Raw genomic sequence first — 26,076 nt, forward strand, 5'->3', positions numbered from 1 at the left:
GTCCTGGAGCCATTCTAACTGTAATAACTGTGTTCTGGGGGCATTCTCAGTGTTCCAGCTGTGTCCTGGGGGCCATTCTCAGTGTTCTAACTGTGTCCTGGGGCCATTCTCAGTGTTCCAACTGTGTCCTGGGGCCATTCTCAGTGTTCTAACTGTGTCCTGTGGCCATTCTCAGTGTTCTAGCTGTGTCCTGGGGCCATTCCCAGTTCACTAACTGTGTCCTGGGGCCATTCTCATGTTCTAACTGTGCCCTGCGTCCATTCTTAGTGTTCTAGCTTTGTCCTGCGGCCATTCCCAGTTCACTAACTGTGTTCTGGGGCCATTCTCAGTGGACTAACTGTGTCCTGGGGCTATTCTCAGTGTTATGTGTTCTGGGGCCATTCTCACTGTACTAACTGTGTTTTGGGGCCATTCTCAGTGTTCTAACTGTGTCCTGGGGCCATTCTCACTGTACTAACTGTGTCCTGGGGCCATTCTCACTGTACTAACTGTGTTCTGGGGCCATTCTCACTGTACTAACTGTGTCCTGGAGCCATTCTCACTGTACTAACTGTGTCCTGGTGCCATTCCCAGTTCACTAACTGTGTCCTGGGGCCATTCCCAGTTCACTAACTGTGTCCTGGGCCCATTCCCAGTTCACTAACTGTGTCCTGGGGCCATTCTCAGTTCACTAACTGTGTACTGGGGCCATTCCCAGTTCACTAACTGTGTCCTGGGGCCATTCCCAGTTCACTAACTGTGTCCTGGGGCCATTCTCATTGTACTAACTGTGTCCTGGAGCCATTATCACTGTACTAACTGTGTCCTGGGGCCATTGTCAGTGTTCTAACTGTGTCCTGGGGCCATTCTCAGTGTTCTAACTGTGTCCTGGGGCCATTCTCACTGTACTAACTGTGTCCTGGGGCCATTCTCACTGTACTGACTGTGTCCTGGAGCCATTCTCACTGTACTAACTATGTTCTGGGGCCATTCCCTGTTCACTAACTGTGTCCTGGGGCCATTTTCACTGTACTAACTGTGTCCTCGAGCCATTATCAAATGTGTTCTGGGGCCCTTCTCAGTGCACTAACTGTGTCCTGGGGCCATTCTCAGTTCACTAACTGTGTCCTGGGGCCATTCGCAGTGTTCTAACTGAGTCCTGGGGCCATTCCCCGTTCACTAACTGTGTCCTGTGGCCATTCCCAGTTCACTAACTGTGTCCTGGAGCCATTCTCACTGTACAAACTGTGTCCTGGGGTCATTCCCAGTTGACTAACTGTGTCCTGGGCCCATTCCCAGTTCACTAACTGTGTCCTGGGGCCATTCTCACTGCTCTAACTGTGTCCTGGGGCCATTCTCAGTGCTCTAACTGTGTCCTGCGGCCATTCTCACTGCTCTTACTGTGTCCTGGGGCCATTCTCACTTCACTAACTGTGACCTGGGGCCATTCTCAGTGTTTTGACTGTGTCCTGGGGCCATTCTCAGTTCACTAACTGTGTCCTGGGACCATTCTCACTGTACCAACTGTGTCCTGGGGCCCATTCTCACTGTTCTAAATGTGTCCTTGGGCCATTCTCAGTGTTCTAACTGTGTCCTGGGGCCATTCTCAGTGTTCTAACTGTGTCCTGGAGCCATTCTCACTGTACTAACTGTGTTCTGGGGCCATTCCCAGTGTTCTAACTGTGTCCTGGGGCCATTCCCAGTGTTCTAACTGTGTCCTGGGGCCATTCGCACTGTACTAACTGTGTCCTGGGGCCATTCCCACTGTACTAACTGTGTCCTGGGGCCATTCCCAGTGTTCTAACTGTGTCCTGGGGCCATTCGCACTGTACTAACTGTGTCCTGGGGCCATTCCCACTGTACTAACTGTGTCCTGGAGCCATTCTCACTGTACTAACTGTGTCCTGGGGGCATTCTCACTGTACTAACTGTGTCCTCGGGCCATTCTCAGTGTTCTAACTGTGTCTTGAGGCCATTCTCAGTGTTCTAACTGTGTCCTGGAGCAATTCTCACTGTAATAACTGTGTTCTGGGGCCATTCCCAGTTCACTCACTGTGTTCTGGGGCCATTCTCAGTTCACTTACTGTGTCCTGGGGCCATTCTCAGTGTTCTAACTGTGTCCTGGGGCCATTCTCAGTGTTCCAACTGTGTCCTGGGGCCATTCTCAGTGTTCTAGCTGTGTCCTGGGGCAATTCTCAGTGTTCTAGCTGTGTCCTGGGGCCATTAGCAGTTCACTAACTGTGTCCTGGGGCATTCTCATGTTCTAACTGTGTCCTGGGTCCATTCACAGTGTTCCAGCTTTGTCCTGCGGCCATTCCCAGTTCACTAACTGTGTTCTGGGGCCATTCTCAGTGTTCTGTGTTCTGGGGCCATTCTCACTGTACTAACTGTGCTCTGGGGCCATTCTCAGTGTACTAACTGTGTTCTGGGGCCATTCTCACTGTACTAACTGTGTTCTGGGGCCATTCTCAGTGTTCTAACTGTGTCCTGGTGCCATTCTCACTGTACTATCTGTGTTCTGGGGCCATTCTCAGTGTTCCAACTGTGTCCTGGGGCCATTCCCAGTTCACTAACTGTGTCCTGGGGCCATTCTCAGTTCACTAACTGTGTCCTGGGGACATTCCCAGTTCACTAACTGTGTCCTGGGGCCATTCCCAGTTCACTAACTGTGTCCTGGGGCCATTCTCATTGTACTAACCGTGTCCTGGAGCCATTATCACTGTACTAACTGTATTCTGGGGCCATTCCCAGTTCACAAACTGTGTCCTGGGGCCATTCTCACTGTACTAACTGTGTCCTGGAGCCATTATCACTGTACTAAATGTGTTCTGGGGCCATTCTCACTGTACTAACTGTGTCCTGGGGCCATTCCCTGTGTTCTAACTGTGTCCTGGGGCCATTCACACTGTACTAACTGTGACCTGGGGCCATTCTCAGTGTTCTAACTGTGTCCTGGGGCCATTCTCAGTTCACTAACTGTGTCCTGGGACCATTCTCACTGTACCAACTGTGTCCTGGGGCCCATTCTCACTGTTCTAAATGTGTCCTTGGGCCATTCTCAGTGTTCTGTGTCCTGGGGCCAATCTCAGTGTTCTAACTGTGTCCTGGAGCCATTCTCACTGTACTAACTGTGTTCTGGGGCCATTCCCAGTTCACTAACTGTGTTCTGGGGCCATTCTCAGTTCACTAACTGTGTCCTGGGGCCATTCTCAGTGTAATAACTGTGTTCTGGGGCCATTCTCAGTTCACTTACTTTGTCCTGGGGCCATTCCCACTGTAATAACTGTGTCCTGGGGCCATTCTCAGTGTAATAACTGTGTTCTGGGGCCATTCTCAGTTCACTTACTTTGTCCTGGGGCCATTCCCACTGTAATAACTGTGTCCTGGGGCCATTCTCAGTGTTCTAACTGTGTCCTGGGGCCATTCTCACAGCACTAACTGTGTCCTGGGGCCATTCTCACTGTACTAAATGTGTCCTGGGGTCATTCTCAGTGTTCTAACTGTGTCCTGGGGCCATTCTCACTGTACTAACTGTGTCCTGGGACCATTCTCACTGTACTAACTGTGTCCTGGAGCCATTCTCACTGTACTAACTGTGTCCTGGGGCCATTCGCAGTGTTCAAACTGTGTCCTGGGGCCATTCTCACTTTACTAACTGTGTCCTGGGGCCATTCGCACTGTACTAACTGTGTCCTGGAGCCATTCTCACTGTACTAACTTTGTCCTGGGGCCATTCCCAGTGTTCTAACTGTGTCCTGGGGCCATTCGCACTGTACTAACTGTGTCCTGTGGCCATTCCCACTGTACTAACAGTGTCCTGGAGCCATTCTCACTGTATTAACTGTGTCCTGGGGCCATTCTCACTGTACTAACTGTGTCCTGGGGCCATTCTCAGTGTTCTAACTGTGTCCTGTGGCCATTCTCAGTTCACTAACTGTGTCCTGGGACCATTCTCACTGTACCAACTGTGTCCTGGGGCCCATTCTCACTGTTCTAAATGTGTCCTCGGGCCATTCTCAGTGTTCTAACTGTGTCCTGGGGCCATTCTCAGTGTTCTAACTGTGTCCTGGAGCCATTCTCACTGTACTAACTGTGTTCTGGGGCCATTCCCAGTTCACTAACTGTGTTCTGGGGCCATTCTCAGTTCACTAACTGTGTCCTGCGGCCATTCTCAGTGTTCTAACTGTGTCCTGGGGCCATTCTCAGTGTTCCAACTGTCCTGGGGCCATTCTCAGTGTTCTAGCTGTGTCCTGGTGCCATTCGCAGTGTTCTAGCTGAGTCCTGGGGCCATTACCAGTTCACTAACTGTGTCCTGGGGCCATTCTCATGTTCTAACTGTGTCCTGGGTCCATTCACAGTGTTCTAGCTTTGTCCTGGGGCCCTTCTCAGTGTTCTAACTGTGTCCAGGGCCCATTCTCACTGTACTAACTGTGTCCTGGAGCCATTCTCACTGTACTAACTGTGTTCTGGGGCCATTCCCAGTTCACTAACTGTGTCCTGGGGCCATTCTCACTGTACTAACTGTGTCCTGGAGCCATTATCACTGTACTAACTGTGTCCTGGGGCCATTCTAACTGTACTAACTGTGTCCTGGAGTCATTCTCACTGTACTAACTGTGTCCTGGGGCCATTCGCAGTGTTCAAACTGTGTCCTGGGGCCATTCTCACTGTACTAACTGTGTCCTGGGGCCATTTCTCACTGTAATAACTGTGTCCTTGGGCCATTCTCAGTGTTCTAACTGTGTCCTGGGGCCATTCTCAGTGTTCTAACTGTGTCCTGGAGCCATTCTCACTGTACTAACTGTGTTCTGGGGCCATTCCCAGTGTTCTAACTGTGTCCTGGGGCCATTCCCAGTGTTCTAACTGTGTCCTGGGGCCATTCGCACTGTACTAACTGTGTCCTGGGGCCATTCCCACTGTACTAACTGTGTCCTGGGGCCATTCCCAGTGTTCTAACTGTGTCCTGGGGCCATTCGCACTGTACTAACTGTGTCCTGGGGCCATTCCCACTGTACTAACTGTGTCCTGGAGCCATTCTCACTGTACTAACTGTGTCCTGGGGGCATTCTCACTGTACTAACTGTGTCCTGGGGCCATTCTCAGTGTTCTAACTGTGTCCTGGGACCATTCTCACTGTACCAACTGTGTCCTGGGGCCCATTCTCACTGTTCGAAATGTGTCCTCGGGCCATTCTCAGTGTTCTAACTGTGTCTTGAGGCCATTCTCAGTGTTCTAACTGTGTCCTGGAGCCATTCTCACTGTAATAACTGTGTTCTGGGGCCATTCCCAGTTCACTCACTGTGTTCTGGGGCCATTCTCAGTTCACTTACTGTGTCCTGGGGCCATTCTCAGTGTTCTAACTGTGTCCTGGGGCCATTCTCAGTGTTCCAACTGTGTCCTGGGGCCATTCTCAGTGTTCTAGCTGTGTCCTGGGGCAATTCTCAGTGTTCTAGCTGTGTCCTGGGGCCATTAGCAGTTCACTAACTGTGTCCTGGGGCCATTCTCATGTTCTAACTGTGTCCTGGGTCCATTCACAGTGTTCCAGCTTTGTCCTGCGGCCATTCCCAGTTCACTAACTGTGTTCTGGGGCCATTCTCAGTGTTCTGTGTTCTGGGGCCATTCTCACTGTACTAACTGTGCTCTGGGGCCATTCTCAGTGTACTAACTGTGTTCTGGGGCCATTCTCACTGTACTAACTGTGTTCTGGGGCCATTCTCAGTGTTCTAACTGTGTCCTGGTGCCATTCTCACTGTACTATCTGTGTTCTGGGGCCATTCTCAGTGTTCCAACTGTGTCCTGGGGCCATTCCCAGTTCACTAACTGTGTCCTGGGGCCATTCTCAGTTCACTAACTGTGTCCTGGGGACATTCCCAGTTCACTAACTGTGTCCTGGGGCCATTCCCAGTTCACTAACTGTGTCCTGGGGCCATTCTCATTGTACTAACCGTGTCCTGGAGCCATTATCACTGTACTAACTGTATTCTGGGGCCATTCCCAGTTCACAAACTGTGTCCTGGGGCCATTCTCACTGTACTAACTGTGTCCTGGAGCCATTATCACTGTACTAAATGTGTTCTGGGGCCATTCTCACTGTACTAACTGTGTCCTGGGGCCATTCCCTGTGTTCTAACTGTGTCCTGGGGCCATTCACACTGTACTAACTGTGACCTGGGGCCATTCTCAGTGTTCTAACTGTGTCCTGGGGCCATTCTCAGTTCACTAACTGTGTCCTGGGACCATTCTCACTGTACCAACTGTGTCCTGGGGCCCATTCTCACTGTTCTAAATGTGTCCTTGGGCCATTCTCAGTGTTCTGTGTCCTGGGGCCAATCTCAGTGTTCTAACTGTGTCCTGGAGCCATTCTCACTGTACTAACTGTGTTCTGGGGCCATTCCCAGTTCACTAACTGTGTTCTGGGGCCATTCTCAGTTCACTAACTGTGTCCTGGGGCCATTCTCAGTGTAATAACTGTGTTCTGGGGCCATTCTCAGTTCACTTACTTTGTCCTGGGGCCATTCCCACTGTAATAACTGTGTCCTGGGGCCATTCTCAGTGTAATAACTGTGTTCTGGGGCCATTCTCAGTTCACTTACTTTGTCCTGGGGCCATTCCCACTGTAATAACTGTGTCCTGGGGCCATTCTCACAGCACTAACTGTGTCCTGGGGCCATTCTCACTGTACTAAATGTGTCCTGGGGTCATTCTCAGTGTTCTAACTGTGTCCTGGGGCCATTCTCACTGTACTAACTGTGTCCTGGGACCATTCTCACTGTACTAACTGTGTCCTGGAGCCATTCTCACTGTACTAACTGTGTCCTGGGGCCATTCGCAGTGTTCAAACTGTGTCCTGGGGCCATTCTCACTTTACTAACTGTGTCCTGGGGCCATTCGCACTGTACTAACTGTGTCCTGGAGCCATTCTCACTGTACTAACTTTGTCCTGGGGCCATTCCCAGTGTTCTAACTGTGTCCTGGGGCCATTCGCACTGTACTAACTGTGTCCTGTGGCCATTCCCACTGTACTAACAGTGTCCTGGAGCCATTCTCACTGTATTAACTGTGTCCTGGGGCCATTCTCACTGTACTAACTGTGTCCTGGGGCCATTCTCAGTGTTCTAACTGTGTCCTGTGGCCATTCTCAGTTCACTAACTGTGTCCTGGGACCATTCTCACTGTACCAACTGTGTCCTGGGGCCCATTCTCACTGTTCTAAATGTGTCCTCGGGCCATTCTCAGTGTTCTAACTGTGTCCTGGGGCCATTCTCAGTGTTCTAACTGTGTCCTGGAGCCATTCTCACTGTACTAACTGTGTTCTGGGGCCATTCCCAGTTCACTAACTGTGTTCTGGGGCCATTCTCAGTTCACTAACTGTGTCCTGCGGCCATTCTCAGTGTTCTAACTGTGTCCTGGGGCCATTCTCAGTGTTCCAACTGTCCTGGGGCCATTCTCAGTGTTCTAGCTGTGTCCTGGTGCCATTCGCAGTGTTCTAGCTGAGTCCTGGGGCCATTACCAGTTCACTAACTGTGTCCTGGGGCCATTCTCATGTTCTAACTGTGTCCTGGGTCCATTCACAGTGTTCTAGCTTTGTCCTGGGGCCCTTCTCAGTGTTCTAACTGTGTCCAGGGCCCATTCTCACTGTACTAACTGTGTCCTGGAGCCATTCTCACTGTACTAACTGTGTTCTGGGGCCATTCCCAGTTCACTAACTGTGTCCTGGGGCCATTCTCACTGTACTAACTGTGTCCTGGGGCCATTCTCAGTGTTCTAACTGTGTCCTGGGACCATTCTCACTGTACCAACTGTGTCCTGGGGCCCATTCTCACTGTTCTAAATGTGTCCTCGGGCCATTCTCAGTGTTCTAACTGTGTCTTGAGGCCATTCTCAGTGTTCTAACTGTGTCCTGGAGCCATTCTCACTGTAATAACTGTGTCCTTGGGCCATTCTCAGTGTTCTAACTGTGTCCTGGGGCCATTCTCAGTGTTCTAACTGTGTCCTGGAGCCATTCTCACTGTACTAACTGTGTCCTGGAGCCATTCTCACTGTAATAACTGTGTTCTGGGGCCATTCCCAGTTCACTCACTGTGTTCTGGGGCCATTCTCAGTTCACTTACTGTGTCCTGGGGCCATTCTCAGTGTTCTAACTGTGTCCTGGGGCCATTCTCAGTGTTCCAACTGTGTCCTGGGGCCATTCTCAGTGTTCTAGCTGTGTCCTGGGGCAATTCTCAGTGTTCTAGCTGTGTCCTGGGGCCATTAGCAGTTCACTAACTGTGTCCTGGGGCCATTCTCATGTTCTAACTGTGTCCTGGGTCCATTCACAGTGTTCCAGCTTTGTCCTGCGGCCATTCCCAGTTCACTAACTGTGTTCTGGGGCCATTCTCAGTGTTCTGTGTTCTGGGGCCATTCTCACTGTACTAACTGTGCTCTGGGGCCATTCTCAGTGTACTAACTGTGTTCTGGGGCCATTCTCACTGTACTAACTGTGTTCTGGGGCCATTCTCAGTGTTCTAACTGTGTCCTGGTGCCATTCTCACTGTACTATCTGTGTTCTGGGGCCATTCTCAGTGTTCCAACTGTGTCCTGGGGCCATTCCCAGTTCACTAACTGTGTCCTGGGGCCATTCTCAGTTCACTAACTGTGTCCTGGGGACATTCCCAGTTCACTAACTGTGTCCTGGGGCCATTCCCAGTTCACTAACTGTGTCCTGGGGCCATTCTCATTGTACTAACTGTGTCCTGGAGCCATTATCACTGTACTAACTGTATTCTGGGGCCATTCCCAGTTCACTAACTGTGTCCTGGGGCCATTCTCACTGTACTAACTGTGTCCTGGAGCCATTATCACTGTACTAAATGTGTTCTGGGGCCATTCTCACTGTACTAACTGTGTCCTGGGGCCATTCCCTGTGTTCTAACTGTGTCCTGGGGCCATTCTCACTGTACTAACTGTGCCCTGGGGCCATTCTCAGTGTTCTAACTGTGTCCTGGGGCCATTCTCAGTTCACTAACTGTGTCCTGGGACCATTCTCACTGTACCAACTGTGTCCTGGGGCCCATTCTCACTGTTCTAAATGTGTCCTTGGGCCATTCTCAGTGTTCTAACTGTGTCCTGGGGCCATTCTCAGTGTTCTAACTGTGTCCTGGAGCCATTCTCACTGTACTAACTGTGTTCTGGGGCCATTCCCAGTTCACTAACTGTGTTCTGGGGCCATTCTCAGTTCACTAACTGTGTCCTGGGGCCATTCTCAGTGTAATAACTGTGTTCTGGGGCCATTCTCAGTTCACTTACTTTGTCCTGGGGCCATTCCCACTGTAATAACTGTGTCCTGGGGCCATTCTCAGTGTTCTAACTGTGTCCTGGGGCCATTCTCACAGCACTAACTGTGTCCTGGGGCCATTCTCACTGTACTAAATGTGTCCTGGGGTCATTCTCAGTGTTCTAACTGTGTCCTGGGGCCATTCTCACTGTACTAACTGTGTCCTGGGACCATTCTCACTGTACTAACTGTGTCCTTGAGCCATTCTCACTGTACTAACTGTGTCCTGGGGCCATTCGCAGTGTTCAAACTGTGTCCTGGGGCCATTCTCACTTTACTAACTGTGTCCTGGGGCCATTCGCACTGTACTAACTGTGTCCTGGAGCCATTCTCACTGTACTAACTTTGTCCTGGGGCCATTCCCAGTGTTCTAACTGTGTCCTGGGGCCATTCGCACTGTACTAACTGTGTCCTGTGGCCATTCCCACTGTACTAAGAGTGTCCTGGAGCCATTCTCACTGTATTAACTGTGTCCTGGGGCCATTCGCACTGTACTAACTGTGTCCTGGGGCCATTCTCAGTGTTCTAACTGTGTCCTGGGGCCATTCTCAGTTCACTAACTGTGTCCTGGGACCATTCTCACTGTACCAACTGTGTCCTGGGGCCCATTCTCACTGTTCTAAATGTGTCCTCGGGCCATTCTCAGTGTTCTAACTGTGTCCTGGGGCCATTCTCAGTGTTCTAACTGTGTCCTGGAGCCATTCTCACTGTACTAACTGTGTTCTGGGGCCATTCCCAGTTCACTAACTGTGTTCTGGGGCCATTCTCAGTTCATTAACTGTGTCCTGGGGCCATTCTCAGTGTTCTAACTGTGTCCTGGGGCCATTCTCAGTGTTCCAACTGTGTCCTGGGGCCATTCTCAGTGTTCTAGCTGTGTCCTGGTGCCATTCGCAGTGTTCTAGCTGAGTCCTGGGGCCATTACCAGTTCACTAACTGTGTCCTGGAGCCATTCTCACTGTACTAACTGTGTCCTGCGCCCATTCTCACTGTACTAACTGTGTCCTGGTGCCATTTTCACTGTAGTAACTGTGTCCTGGGGCCATTCCCAGTTCGCTAACTGTGTCCTGGGGCCATTCTCACTGTTCTAACTGTGTTCTGGGGCCATTCTCAGTTCACTAACTGTTTCCTGGGGCCATTCTCACTGTACTAACTGTGTCCTGGTGCCATTCTCACTGTACTAACTGTGTCCTGGGGCCATTTGCAGTTCACTAATTGTGTCCTGGGGCCATTCTCAGTGCACTAACTGTGTCCTGCGGCCATTCTCAGTTCACTAACTGTGTCCTGGGGCCATTCTCAGTGCACTAACTGTGTCCTGGGGCCATTCTCAGTTCACTAACTGTGTCCTGGGGCCATTCGCAGTGTTCTAACTGAGTCCTGGGGCCATTCCCCGTTCACTAACTGTGTCCTGTGGCCATTCCCAGTTCACTAACTGTGTCCTGGAGCCATTCTCACTGTACAAACTGTGTCCTGGGGTCATTCCCAGTTGACTAACTGTGTCCTGGGCCCATTCCCAGTTCACTAACTGTGTCCTGGGGCCATTCTCACTGCTCTAACTGTGTTCTGGGGCCATTCTCACTGCTCTTACTGTGTCCTGGGGCCATTCTCACTTCACTAACTGTGTCCTGGGGCCATTCTCAGTGCTCTAACTGTGTCCTGCGGCCATTCCCAGTTCACTAACTGTGTCCTGGGGCCATTCGCAGTTCACTAACTGTGTCCTGGGGCCATTCTCACTTCTCTAACTGTGCCCTGGGACCATTCTCACTGCATGAACTGTGTCCTGGGGCCATTCTCACTGCTCTAACTGTGTTCTGGGGCCATTCTCACTGCTCTTACTGTGTCCTGGGGCCATTCTCACTTCACTAACTGTGACCTGGGGCCATTCTCAGTGTTCTGACTGTGTCCTGGGGCCATTCTCAGTTCACTAACTGTGTCCTGGGACCATTCTCACTGTACCAACTGTGTCCTTGGGCCATTCTCAGTGTTCTAACTGTGTCCTGGGGCCATTCTCAGTGTTCTAACTGTGTCCTGGAGCCATTCTCACTGTACTAACTGTGTTCTGGGGCCATTCCCAGTTCACTAACTGTGTTCTGGGGCCATTCTCAGTTCACTAACTGTGTCCTGGGGCCATTCTCAGTGTTCTAACTGTGTCCTGGGGCCATTCTCAGTGTTCCAACTGTGTCCTGGGGCCATTCTCAGTGTTCTAGCTGTGTCCTGGTGCCATTCTCAGTGTTCTAGCTGAGTCCTGGGGCCATTACCAGTTCACTAACTGTGTCCTGGGGCCATTCTCATGTTCTAACTGTGTCCTGGGGCCATTCACAGTGTTCTAGCTTTGTCCTGGGGCCCTTCTCAGTGTTCTAACTGTGTCCAGGGCCCATTTTCACTGTACTAACTGTGTCCTGGAGCCATTCTCACTGTACTAACTGTGTTCTGGGGCCATTCCCAGTTCACTAACTGTGTCCTGGGGCCATTCTCACTGTACTAACTGTGTCCTGGAGCCATTATCACTGTACTAACTGTGTCCTGGGGCCCTTCTCACTGTACTAACTGTGTCCTGGAGCCATTCTCACTGTACTAACTGTGTCCTGGGGCCATTCGCAGTGTTCAAACTGTGTCCTGGGGCCATTCTCACTGTACTAACTGTGTCCTGTGGCCATTCTCACTGTACTAACTGTGTCCTGGAGCCATTCTCACTGTACTAACTGTGTCCTGGGGCCATTCGCACTGTACTAACTGTGTCCTGGGGCCATTCTCAGTGTTCCAAATGTGTCCTGGGGCCATTCACAGTTCACTAACTGTGTCCTGGGACCATTCTCACTGTACTAACTGTGTCCTGGGGCCCATTCTCACTGTTCTAACTGTGTCCTGGGGCCATTCCCAGTTCACTAACTGTGTCCAGGGCCCATTCTCACTGCACTAACTGTGTCCTGGAGCCATTCTAACTGTAATAACTGTGTTCTGGGGGCATTCTCAGTGTTCCAGCTGTGTCCTGGGGCCATTCCCAGTTCACTAACTGTGTCCTGGGGCCATTCCCACTGTACTATCTGTGTCCTGGAGCCATTATCACTGTACTAAATGTGTTCTGGGGCCCTTCTCATTGTTCTAACTGTGTCCTGGGGCCCTTCTCAGTGTTCTAACTGTGTCCTGGGGCCATTCTCACTGTACTAACTGTGTCCTGGGGCCATTCCCTGTGTTCTAACTGTGTCCGGGGCCATTCTCAGTTCACTAACTGTGTCCTGGGGCCATTCTCACTGTACTAACTGTGTCCTGGAGCCATTATCACTGTACTAAATGTGTTCTGGGGCCCTTCTCATTGTTCTAATTGTGTCCTGGGACCCTTCTCAGTGTTCTAACTGTGTCCTGGGGCCATTCTCACTGTACTAACTGTGTCCTGGGTCCATTCCCTGTGATCTAACTGTGTCCGGGGCCATTCTCAGTGTTCTAGCTGTGTCCTGGGGCCAGTCTCAGTTCACTAACTGTGTTCTGGGGCCATTCTGAGTGTACTAACTGTGTCCTGGGGCCATTCTCAGTGTTCTAACTGTGTTCTGGGGCCATTCTCACTGTACTAACTGTGTTCTGCGGCCATTCTCAGTGTTCTAACTGTGTCCTGGAGCCATTCTCACTGTACTAACTGTGTCCTGGAGCCATTCTCACTGTACTAACTGTGTGCTGCGCCCATTCTCACTGTACTAACTGTGTCCTGGTGCCATTCTCACTGTAGTAACTGTGTCCTGGGGCCATTCCCAGTTCGCTAACTGTGTCCTGGGGCCATTCTCACTGTTCTAACTGTGTTCTGGGGCCATTCCCAGTTCACTAACTGTTTCCTGGGGCCATTCTCACTGTACTAACTGTGTCCTGGTGCCATTCTCACTGTACTAACTGTGTCCTGGGGGCCATTTGCAGTTCACTAATTGTGTCCTGGGGCCATTCTCAGTGCACTAACTGTGTCCTGCGGCCATTCTCAGTTCACTAACTGTGTCCTGGGGCCATTCTCAGTGCACTAACTGTGTCCTGGGGCCATTCTCAGTTCACTAACTGTGCCCTGGGGCCATTCGCAGTGTTCTAACTGAGTCCTGGGGCCATTCCCCGTTCACTAACTGTGTCCTGTGGCCATTCCCAGTTCACTAACTGTGTCCTGGAGCCATTCTCACTGTACAAACTGTGTCCTGGGGTCATTCCCAGTTGACTAACTGTGTCCTGGGCCCATTCCCAGTTCACTAACTGTGTCCTGGGGCCATTCTCACTGCTCTAACTGTGTTCTGGGGCCATTCTCACTGCTCTTACTGTGTCCTGGGGCCATTCTCACTTCACTAACTGTGTCCTGGGGCCATTCTCAGTGCTCTAACTGTGTCCTGCGGCCATTCCCAGTTCACTAACTGTGTCCTGGGGCCATTCGCAGTTCACTAACTGTGTCCTGGGGCCATTCTCACTTCTCTAACTGTGCCCTGGGACCATTCTCACTGCATGAACTGTGTCCTGGGGCCATTCTCACTGCTCTAACTGTGTTCTGGGGCCATTCTCACTGCTCTTACTGTGTCCTGGGGCCATTCTCACTTCACTAACTGTGACCTGGGGCCATTCTCAGTGTTCTGACTGTGTCCTGGGGCCATTCTCAGTTCACTAACTGTGTCCTGGGACCATTCTCACTGTACCAACTGTGTCCTGGGGCCCATTCTCACTGTTCTAAATGTGTCCTTGGGCCATTCTCAGTGTTCTAACTGTGTCCTGGAGCCATTCTCACTGTACTAACTGTGTTCTGGGGCCATTCCCAGTTCACTAACTGTGTTCTGGGGCCATTCTCAGTTCACTAACTGTGTCCTGGGGCCATTCTCAGTGTTCTAACTGTGTCCTGGGGCCATTCTCAGTGTTCCAACTGTGTCCTGGGGCCATTCTCAGTGTTCTAGCTGTGTCCTGGTGCCATTCTCAGTGTTCTAGCTGAGTCCTGGGGCCATTACCAGTTCACTAACTGTGTCCTGGGGCCATTCTCATGTTCTAACTGTGTCCTGGGGCCATTCACAGTGTTCCAACTGTGTCCTGGGGCCATTCTCAGTGTTCTAGCTGTGTCCTGGTGCCATTCTCAGTGTTCTAGCTGAGTCCTGGGGCCATTACCAGTTCACTAACTGTGTCCTGGGGCCATTCTCATGTTCTAACTGTGTCCTGGGGCCATTCACAGTGTTCTAGCTTTGTCCTGGGGCCCTTCTCAGTGTTCTAACTGTGTCCAGGGCCCATTTTCACTGTACTAACTGTGTCCTGGAGCCATTCTCACTGTACTAACTGTGTTCTGGGGCCATTCCCAGTTCACTAACTGTGTCCTGGGGCCATTCTCACTGTACTAACTGTGTCCTGGAGCCATTATCACTGTACTAACTGTGTCCTGGGGCCCTTCTCACTGTACTAACTGTGTCCTGGAGCCATTCTCACTGTACTAACTGTGTCCTGGGGCCATTCGCAGTGTTCAAACTGTGTCCTGGGGCCATTCTCACTGTACTAACTGTGTCCTGGGGCCATTCTCACTGTACTAACTGTGTCCTGGAGCCATTCTCACTGTACTAACTGTGTCCTGGGGCCATTCGCACTGTACTAACTGTGTCCTGGGGCCATTCTCAGTGTTCCAAATGTGTCCTGGGGCCATTCACAGTTCACTAACTGTGTCCTGGGACCATTCTCACTGTACTAACTGTGTCCTGGGGCCCATTCTCACTGTTCTAACTGTGTCCTGGGGCCATTCCCAGTTCACTAACTGTGTCCAGGGCCCATTCTCACTGCACTAACTGTGTCCTGGAGCCATTCTAACTGTAATAACTGTGTTCTGGGGGCATTCTCAGTGTTCCAGCTGTGTCCTGGGGCCATTCTCAGTGTTCTAACTGTGTCCTGGGGCCATTCTCAGTGTTCCAACTGTGTCCTGGGGCCATTCTCAGTGTTCTAACTGTGTCCTGTGGCCATTCTCAGTGTTCTAGCTGTGTCCTGGGGCCATTCCCAGTTCACTAACTGTGTCCTGGGGCCATTCTCATGTTCTAACTGTGCCCTGCGTCCATTCTTAGTGTTCTAGCTTTGTCCTGCGGCCATTCCCAGTTCACTAACTGTGTTCTGGGGCCATTCTCAGTGGACTAACTGTGTCCTGGGGCTATTCTCAGTGTTATGTGTTCTGGGGCCATTCTCACTGTACTAACTGTGTTTTGGGGCCATTCTCAGTGTTCTAACTGTGTCCTGGGGCCATTCTCACTGTACTAACTGTGTCCTGGGGCCATTCTCACTGTACTAACTGTGTTCTGGGGCCATTCTCACTGTACTAACTGTGTCCTGGAGCCATTCTCACTGTACTAACTGTGTCCTGGGGCCATTCGCAGTGTTCAAACTGTGTCCTGGGGCCATTCTCACTGTACTAACTGTGTCCTGGAGCCATTCTCACTGTACTAACTGTGTCCTGGGGCCATTCCCAGTGTTCTAACTGTGTCCTGGGGCCATTCGCACTGTACTAACTGTGTCCTGGGGCCATTCCCACTGTACTAACTGTGTCCTGGAGCCATTCTCACTGTACTAACTGTGTCCTGGGGCCATTCTCACTGTACTAACTGTGTCCTGGGGCCATTCTCAGTGTTCTAACTGTGTCCTGGGACCATTCTCACTGTACCAACTGTGTCCTGGGGCCCATTCTCACTGTTCTAAATGTGTCCTCGGGCCATTCTCAGTGTTCTAACTGTGTCTTGAGGCCATTCTCAGTGTTCTAACTGTGTCCTGGAGCCATTCTCACTGTAATAACTGTGTTCTGGGGCCATTCCCAGTTCACTCACTGTGTTCTGGGGCCATTCTCAGTTCACTTACTGTGTCCTGGGGCCATTCTCAGTGTTCTAACTGTGTCCTGGGGCCATTCTCAGTGTTCCAACTGTGTCCTGGGGCCATTCTCAGTGTTCTAGCTGTGTCCTGGGGCAATTCTCAGTGTTCTAGCTGTGTCCTGGGGCCATTAGCAGTTCACTAACTGTGTCCTGGGGCCATTCTCATGTTCTAACTGTGTCCTGGGTCCATTCACAGTGTTCCAGCTTTGTCCTGCGGCCATTCCCAGTTCACTAACTGTGTTCTGGGGCCATTCTCAGTGTTCTGTGTTCTGGGGCCATTCTCACTGTACTAACTGTGCTCTGGGGCCATTCTCAGTGTACTAACTGTGTTCTGGGGCCATTCTCACTGTACTAACTGTGTTCTGGGGCCATTCTCAGTGTTCTAACTGTGTCCTGGTGCCATTCTCACTGTACTATCTGTGTTCTGGGGCCATTCTCAGTGTTCCAACTGTGTCCTGGGGCCATTCCCAGTTCACTAACTGTGTCCTGGGGCCATTCTCAGTTCACTAACTGTGTCCTGGGGACATTCCCAGTTCACTAACTGTGTCCTGGGGCCATTCCCAGTTCACTAACTGTGTCCTGGGGCCATTCTCATTGTACTAACTGTGTCCTGCAGCCATTATCACTGTACTAACTGTATTCTGGGGCCATTCCCAGTTCACTAACTGTGTCCTGGGGCCATTCTCACTGTACTAACTGTGTCCTGGAGCCATTATCACTGTACTAAATGTGTTCTGGGGCCATTCTCACTGTACTAACTGTGTCCTGGGGCCATTCCCTGTGTTCTAACTGTGTCCTGGGGCCATTCTCACTGTACTAACTGTGACCTGGGGCCATTCTCAGTGTTCTAACTGTGTCCTGGGGCCATTCTCAGTTCACTAACTGTGTCCTGGGACCATTCTCACTGTACCAACTGTGTCCTGGGGCCCATTCTCACTGTTCTAAATGTGTCCTTGGGCCATTCTCAGTGTTCTAACTGTGTCCTGGGGCCATTCTCAGTGTTCTAACTGTGTCCTGGAGCCATTCTCACTGTACTAACTGTGTTCTGGGGCCATTCCCAGTTCACTAACTGTGTTCTGGGGCCATTCTCAGTTCACTAACTGTGTCCTGGGGCCATTCTCAGTGTAATAACTGTGTTCTGGGGCCATTCTCAGTTCACTTACTTTGTCCTGGGGCCATTCCCACTGTAATAACTGTGTCCTGGGGCCATTCTCAGTGTTCTAACTGTGTCCTGGGGCCATTCTCACAGCACTAACTGTGTCCTGGGGCCATTCTCACTGTACTATATGTGTCCTGGGGTCATTCTCAGTGTTCTAACTGTGTCCTGGGGCCATTCTCACTGTACTAACTGTGTCCTGGGACCATTCTCACTGTACTAACTGTGTCCTGGAGCCATTCTCACTGTACTAACTGTGTCCTGGGGCCATTCGCAGTGTTCAAACTGTGTCCTGTGGCCATTCTCACTTTACTAACTGTGTCCTGGGGCCATTCGCACTGTACTAACTGTGTCCTGGAGCCATTCTCACTGTACTAACTTTGTCCTGGGGCCATTCCCAGTGTTCTAACTGTGTCCTGGGGCCATTCGCACTGTACTAACTGTGTCCTGTGGCCATTCCCACTGTACTAACAGTGTCCTGGAGCCATTCTCACTGTATTAACTGTGTCCTGGGGCCATTCTCACTGTACTAACTGTGTCCTGGGGCCATTCTCAGTGTTCTAACTGTGTCCTGGGGCCATTCTCAGTTCACTAACTGTGTCCTGGGACCATTCTCACTGTACCAACTGTGTCCTGGGGCCCATTCTCACTGTTCTAAATGTGTCCTCGGGCCATTCTCAGTGTTCTAACTGTGTCCTGGGGCCATTCTCAGTGTTCTAACTGTGTCCTGGAGCCATTCTCACTGTACTAACTGTGTTCTGGGGCCATTCCCAGTTCACTAACTGTGTTCTGGGGCCATTCTCAGTTCACTAACTGTGTCCTGGGGCCATTCTCAGTGTTCTAACTGTGTCCTGGGGCCATTCTCAGTGTTCTAGCTGTGTCCTGGTGCCATTCGCAGTGTTCTAGCTGAGTCCTGGGGCCATTACCAGTTCACTAACTGTGTCCTGGAGCCATTCTCACTGTACTAACTGTGTCCTGCGCCCATTCTCACTGTACTAACTGTGTCCTGGTGCCATTCTCACTGTAGTAACTGTGTCCTGGGGCCATTCCCAGTTCGCTAACTGTGTCCTGGGGCCATTCTCACTGTTCTAACTGTGTTCTGGGGCCATTCCCAGTTCACTAACTGTTTCCTGGGGCCATTCTCACTGTACTAACTGTGTCCTGGTGCCATTCTCACTGTACTAACTGTGTCCTGGGGCCATTTGCAGTTCACTAATTGTGTCCTGGGGCTATTCTCAGTGCACTAACTGTGTCCTGCGGCCATTCTCAGTTCACTAACTGTGTCCTGGGGCCATTCTCAGTGCACTAACTGTGTCCTGGGGCCATTCTCAGTTCACTAACTGTGTCCTGGGGCCATTCGCAGTGTTCTAACTGAGTCCTGGGGCCATTCCCCGTTCACTAACTGTGTCCTGTGGCCATTCCCAGTTCACTAACTGTGTCCTGGAGCCATTCGCACTGTACAAACTGTGTCCTGGGGTCATTCCCAGTTGACTAACTGTGTCCTGGGCCCATTCCCAGTTCACTAACTGTGTCCTGGGGCCATTCTCACTGCTCTAACTGTGTTCTGGGGCCATTATCACTGCTCTTACTGTGTCCTGGGGCCATTCTCACTTCACTAACTGTGTCCTGGGGCCATTCTCAGTGCTCTAACTGTGTCCTGCGGCCATTCCCAGTTCACTAACTGTGTCCTGGGGCCATTCGCAGTTCACTAACTGTGTCCTGGGGCCATTCTCACTTCTCTAACTGTGCCCTGGGACCATTCTCACTGCATGAACTGTGTCCTGGGGCCATTCTCACTGCTCTAACTGTGTACTGGGGCCATTCTCACTGCTCTTACTGTGTCCTGGGGCCATTCTCACTTCACTAACTGTGACCTGGGGCCATTCTCAGTGTTCTGACTGTGTCCTGGGGCCATTCTCAGTTCACTAACTGTGTCCTGGGACCATTCTCACTGTACCAACTGTGTCCTGGGGCCCATTCTCACTGTTCTAAATGTGTCCTTGGGCCATTCTCAGTGTTCTAACTGTGTCCTGGGGCCATTCTCAGTGTTCTAACTGTGTCCTGGAGCCATTCTCACTGTACTAACTGTGTTCTGGGGCCATTCCCAGTTCACTAACTGTGTTCTGGGGCCATTCTCAGTTCACTAACTGTGTCCTGGGGCCATTCTCAGTGTTCTAACTGTGTCCTGGGGCCATTCTCAGTGTTCCAACTGTGTCCTGGGGCCATTCTCAGTGTTCTAGCTGTGTCCTGGTGCCATTCTCAGTGTTCTAGCTGAGTCCTGGGGCCATTACCAGTTCACTAACTGTGTCCTGGGGCCATTCTCATGTTCTAACTGTGTCCTGGGGCCATTCACAGTGTTCTAGCTTTGTCCTGGGGCCCTTCTCAGTGTTCTAACTGTGTCCAGGGCCCATTTTCACTGTACTAACTGTGTCCTGGAGCCATTCTCACTGTACTAACTGTGTTCTGGGGCCATTCCCAGTTCACTAACTGTGTCCTGGGGCCATTCTCACTGTACTAACTGTGTCCTGGAGCCATTATCACTGTACTAACTGTGTCCTGGGGCCCTTCTCACTGTACTAACTGTGTCCTGGAGCCATTCTCACTGTACTAACTGTGTCCTGGGGCCATTCGCAGTGTTCAAACTGTGTCCTGGGGCCATTCTCACTGTACTAACTGTGTCCTGGGGCCATTCTCACTGTACTAACTGTGTCCTGGAGCCATTCTCACTGTACTAACTGTGTCCTGGGGCCATTCGCACTGTACTAACTGTGTCCTGGGGCCATTCTCAGTGTTCCAAATGTGTCCTGGGGCCATTCACAGTTCACTAACTGTGTCCTGGGACCATTCTCACTGTACTAACTGTGTCCTGGGGTCCATTCTCACTGTTCTAACTGTGTCCTGGGGCCATTCCCAGTTCACTAACTGTGTCCAGGGCCCATTCTCATGCACTAACTGTGTCCTGGAGCCATTCTAACTGTAATAACTGTGTTCTGGGGGCATTCTCAGTGTTCCAGCTGTGTCCTGGGGCCATTCTCAGTGTTCTAACTGTGTCCTGGGGCCATTCTCAGTGTTCCAACTGTGTCCTGGGGCCATTCTCAGTGTTCTAACTGTGTCCTGTGGCCATTCTCAGTGTTCTAGTTGTGTCCTGGGGCCATTCCCAGTTCACTAACTGTGTCCTGGGGCCATTCTCATGTTCTAACTGTGCCCTGCGTCCATTCTTAGTGTTCTAGCTTTGTCCTGCGGCCATTCCCAGTTCACTAACTGTGTTCTGGGGCCATTCTCAGTGGACTAACTGTGTCCTGGGGCTATTCTCAGTGTTATGTGTTCTGGGGCCATTCTCACTGTACTAACTGTGTTTTGGGGCCATTCTCAGTGTTCTAACTGTGTCCTGGGGCCATTCTCACTGTACTAACTGTGTCCTGGGGCCATTCTCACTGTACTAACTGTGTTCTGGGGCCATTCTCACTGTACTAACTGTGTCCTGGAGCCATTCTCACTGTACTAACTGTGTCCTGGTGCCATTCCCAGTTCACTAACTGTGTCCTGGGGCCATTCCCAGTTCACTAACTGTGTCCTGGGCCCATTCCCAGTTCACTAACTGTGTCCTGGGGCCATTCTCAGTTCACTAACTGTGTACTGGGGCCATTCCCAGTTCACTAACTGTGTCCTGGGGCCATTCCCAGTTCACTAACTGTGTCCTGGGGCCATTATCACTGTACTAACTGTGTCCTGGGGCCATTGTCAGTGTTCTAACTGTGTCCTGGGGCCATTCTCAGTGTTCTAACTGTGTCCTGGGGCCATTCTCACTGTACTAACTGTGTCCTGGGGCCATTCTCACTGTACTGACTGTGTCCTGGAGCCATTCTCACTGTACTAACTGTGTTCTGGGGCCATTCCCTGTTCACTAACTGTGTCCTGGGGCCATTTTCACTGTACTAACTGTGTCCTCGAGCCATTATCAAATGTGTTCTGGGGCCCTTCTCAGTGCACTAACTGTGTCCTGGGGCCATTCTCAGTTCACTAACTGTGTCCTGGGGCCATTCGCAGTGTTCTAACTGAGTCCTGGGGCCATTCCCCGTTCACTAACTGTGTCCTGGAGCCATTCCCACTGTACAAACTGTGTCCTGGGGTCATTCCCAGTTGACTAACTGTGTCCTGGGCCCATTCCCAGTTCACTAACTGTGTCCTGGGGCCATTCTCACTGCTCTAACTGTGTCCTGGGGCCATTCTCAGTGCTCTAACTGTGTCCTGCGGCCATTCTCACTGCTCTTACTGTGTCCTGGGGCCATTCTCACTTCACTAACTGTGACCTGGGGCCATTCTCAGTGTTTTGACTGTGTCCTGGGGCCATTCTCAGTTCACTAACTGTGTCCTGGGACCATTCTCACTGTACCAACTGTGTCCTGGGGCCCATTCTCACTGTTCTAAATGTGTCCTTGGGCCATTCTCAGTGTTCTAACTGTGTCCTGGGGCCATTCTCAGTGTTCTAACTGTGTCCTGGAGCCATTCTCACTGTACTAACTGTGTTCTGGGGCCATTCCCAGTTCACTAACTGTGTTCTGGGGCCATTCTCAGTTCACTAACTGTGTCCTGGGGCCATTCTCAGTGTTCTAACTGTGTCCTGGGGCCATTCTCAGTGTTCCAACTGTGTCCTGGGGCCATTCTCAGTGTTCTAGCTGTGTCCTGGTGCCATTCTCAGTGTTCTAGCTGAGTCCTGGGGCCATTACCAGTTCACTAACTGTGTCCTGGGGCCATTCTCATGTTCTAACTGTGTCCTGGGGCCATTCACAGTGTTCTAGCTTTGTCCTGGGGCCCTTCTCAGTGTTCTAACTGTGTCCAGGGCCCATTTTCACTGTACTAACTGTGTCCTGGAGCCATTCTCACTGTACTAACTGTGTTCTGGGGCCATTCCCAGTTCACTAACTGTGTCCTGGGGCCATTCTCACTGTACTAACTGTGTCCTGGAGCCATTATCACTGTACTAACTGTGTCCTGGGGCCCTTCTCACTGTACTAACTGTGTCCTGGAGCCATTCTCACTGTACTAACTGTGTCCTGGGGCCATTCGCAGTGTTCAAACTGTGTCCTGGGGCCATTCTCACTGTACTAACTGTGTCCTGGGGCCATTCTCACTGTACTAACTGTGTCCTGGAGCCATTCTCACTGTACTAACTGTGCCCTGGGGCCATTCGCACTGTACTAACTGTGTCCTGGGGCCATTCTCAGTGTTCCAAATGTGTCCTGGGGCCATTCACAGTTCACTAACTGTGTCCTGGGACCATTCTCACTGTACTAACTGTGTCCTGGGGCCCATTCTCACTGTTCTAACTGTGTCCTGGGGCCATTCCCAGTTCACTAACTGTGTCCAGGGCCCATTCTCACTGCACTAACTGTGTCCTGGAGCCATTCTAACTGTAATAACTGTGTTCTGGGGGCATTCTCAGTGTTCCAGCTGTGTCCTGGGGCCATTCTCAGTGTTCTAACTGTGTCCTGGGGCCATTCTCAGTGTTCTAACTGTGTCCTGTGGCCATTCTCAGTGTTCTAGCTGTGTCCTGGGGCCATTCCCAGTTCACTAACTGTGTCCTGGGGCCATTCTCATGTTCTAACTGTGCCCTGCGTCCATTCTTAGTGTTCTAGCTTTGTCCTGCGGCCATTCCCAGTTCACTAACTGTGTTCTGGGGCCATTCTCAGTGGACTAACTGTGTCCTGGGGCTATTCTCAGTGTTATGTGTTCTGGGGCCATTCTCACTGTACTAACTGTGTTTTGGGGCCATTCTCAGTGTTCTAACTGTGTCCTGGGGCCATTCTCACTGTACTAACTGTGTCCTGGGGCCATTCTCACTGTACTAACTGTGTTCTGGGGCCATTCTCACTGTACTAACTGTGTCCTGGAGCCATTCTCACTGTACTAACTGTGTCCTGGTGCCATTCCCAGTTCACTAACTGTGTCCTGGGGCCATTCCCAGTTCACTAACTGTGTCCTGGGGCCATTCCCAGTTCACTAACTGTGTCCTGGGGCCATTCTCAGTTCACTAACTGTGTACTGGGGCCATTCCCAGTTCACTAACTGTTTCCTGGGGCCATTCCCAGTTCACTAACTGTGTCCTGGGGCCATTCTCATTGTACTAACTGTGTCCTGGAGCCATTATCACTGTACTAACTGTGTCCTGGGGCCATTGTCAGTGTTCTAACTGTGTCCTGGGGCCATTCTCAGTGTTCTAACTGTGTCCTGGGGCCATTCTCACTGTACTAACTGTGTCCTGGGGCCATTCTCACTGTACTGACTGTGTCCTGGGGCCATTCTCACTGTACTAACTGTGTCCTCGAGCCATTATCACTGTACTAAATGTGTTCTGGGGCCCTTCTCAGTGCACTAACTGTGTCCTGGGGCCATTCTCAGTTCACTAACTGTGTCCTGGGGCCATTCGCAGTGTTCTAACTGAGTCCTGGGGCCATTCCCCGTTCACTAACTGTGTCCTGTGGCCATTCCCAGTTCACTAACTGTGTCCTGGAGCCATTCTCACTGTACAAACTGTGTCCTGGGGTCATTCCCAGTTGACTAACTGTGTCCTGGGCCCATTCCCAGTTCACTAACTGTGTCCTGGGGCCATTCTCACTGCTCTAACTGTGTCCTGGGGCCATTCTCAGTGCTCTAACTGTGTCCTGCGGCCATTCCCAGTTCACTAACTGTGTCCTGGGGCCATTCGCAGTTCACTAACTGTGTCCTGGGGCCATTCTCACTTCTCTAACTGTGCCCTGGGACCATTCTCACTGCATGAACTGTGTCCTGGGGCAATTCTCACCGCAGTAACTGTGTCTTAACAAAGTATGAATGAGGAAAAAAGAAATAGAAGAAACTTACCAGATACTTACTTTGCCCAAGCCTGATGGCCAAAACTACTCCGCACTGGCCCACTCACACAATGACTGCTCTTCCTTTTTTTATTCACCATTCCAGTGAATCCCATTCACTGATTCCGTGCTGTCCAACTCCCAACCTGCCTCGAAGTGCTGCCTTTTTTAATTTTCAGCCACGAACCTGAGTGAAATTGCCTCTTCTTCTCGTGCTCCTGCTCATTGATTGTGCGTAGTCCACGTGGAGGGTTTTTTAAGACCAATTGCACAGAGTACAGGTCAAGTATAGTGAGTGAGAGGAAGGACAAGTATGGCAACGCAAGAGAACCTTGGAGGCTGACAGAGCTGATGAACTTAGCATGAAAAATAATTGTATGTAATGCTTAGGAAGCTACAATCAAATAAGCCCTTTATAAAAAATCCAGAAAAGAAGGGAATTAGGAAAACCAGAAGAGGCCATTAAAGTCCTTGGAGAGTAGGAATAAAGAGAATCCCAAGGCATTCTATACATACATCAAGAGTATAAGGATGACTAGTATGAGGGTAGGAGCACTACAGGATAAAGGGGGGAATATTTGTTTGGATAAGGAAAACATGGGTGAATTCTTCATAATAACTTTTCATCAGTATTTACCAAGGAGAAGGACAGGGAGAGTAGGGAGACCAGTGCTGAGCATATTGATATGCAGGGGCAATTCAAGGTAAAGGAGGAGGTAGTGTTAAAGAGCATTCAGCTGGAGAGGTCCCCAAGACCTGATGGGATACATCTCAAGTTATTGAGAGAGGCAAGTAAGGAGATTGATCAATATCTTTGTGTCCTCTCTAGCCAGGGGTGAAATCCTGGAAGACTGGATGAGTAGCTAATGTGGTTCCATTGTTCAAGAAGGGAATGAGGAGAATCCTGGAATTCTCCCTGGTAAGACCAGTGAGTCTCATGTCAGTGGTGGGGAAGTTACTGGAGAGAAATCTTAGGGAGAGTCAGCATTGCTTTGTAGGTGGTAAGTTGCGTCTGACTTACTTGATAGAAGTTTTTTTCCAATGGTTTAAATGTCTAATACCAGAAAGCATGTATTCAAGGTGAGAAGGGGTAATTTCAAAGATGATGTGTTGGGCAAGTTTTTTTTTACACTGAGCGGTGGGTGTCTGTAATATGCTGCCTGGGTGGTGGTAGAGGTGAATATGTTGAGTATTTTTTAAGAGATGTTTAGATAGACATGAATATGTGGAAAAGGGAAGGCTATGGACATTGTGTAGGCAGAAGAGGCAGCCATTTGATTACTAATTTAATTGGGTTAGCACAACATTGTGGCCTGAATGGCCTGTTCCGGTGCTGTACCTCATTGTAGAATACGTTGGTTTCTAAACCTTGAAACTTTTGAATTCCATATTGAAGGATAAAGGTTTTAATGGGTTCATCAGAACTTTGAAAGGTTAGAAAAATAGGGTCACAGCCTGACACATTGGGGCTGATTTAGCAGTGAGCACTCTCAGATCACTACTGGCTTCCAAAAAGAAATTTAATTTGCTTCTGGCAATCTTTCCAAGGGAGAGCTGGAAACAACAATAGAAGCCACGAAGGATATATGAAACTTGTTCTGCCAGCTAACTCAAGCTTCTTAGCCTATTCTTTCAAACACCATGAAACCAAACACATTGACCCACTCCCACCCCAGTGCTCCTCCCCCTTTTCTTTCTTTCATGGGCTTCTGCCCTCTCCTATCAGACTTCCCCTTCTCCAGCCCTGCATCTCTTTCACAAATCAACTTTCCAGCTGTTTACTTCACTCCTCCCCCTCCCAGTTTCACCTATCACCTTACGTTTCTACCTTCCCTCCCCTCACCTTTTAACTCTACTCCTCGTCTTTTTTTTTCTCCAGTCCTGCTGAAGGGTCTCAGACCAAAATGTTGACTGTACTCTTCTCCATAAATGCTGCCTAACCTGTTG

The 26,076-nt window shown here is 50.6% G+C and overlaps 1 protein-coding gene across 2 annotated transcripts in view; it reads right to left on the reverse strand.

The window, feature by feature from the left end:
- The window catches only part of LOC140734552 (probable G-protein coupled receptor 174), a 245,617-nt gene that overhangs the window by 58,455 nt on the left and 161,086 nt on the right, over positions 1 to 26,076 (reverse strand). The gene's annotated exons all lie outside the window — the stretch shown is intronic.

Source organism: Hemitrygon akajei, chromosome 10, assembly GCF_048418815.1.
Source record: "Hemitrygon akajei chromosome 10, sHemAka1.3, whole genome shotgun sequence".
Taxonomy (NCBI): Eukaryota; Metazoa; Chordata; class Chondrichthyes; order Myliobatiformes; family Dasyatidae; genus Hemitrygon; species Hemitrygon akajei.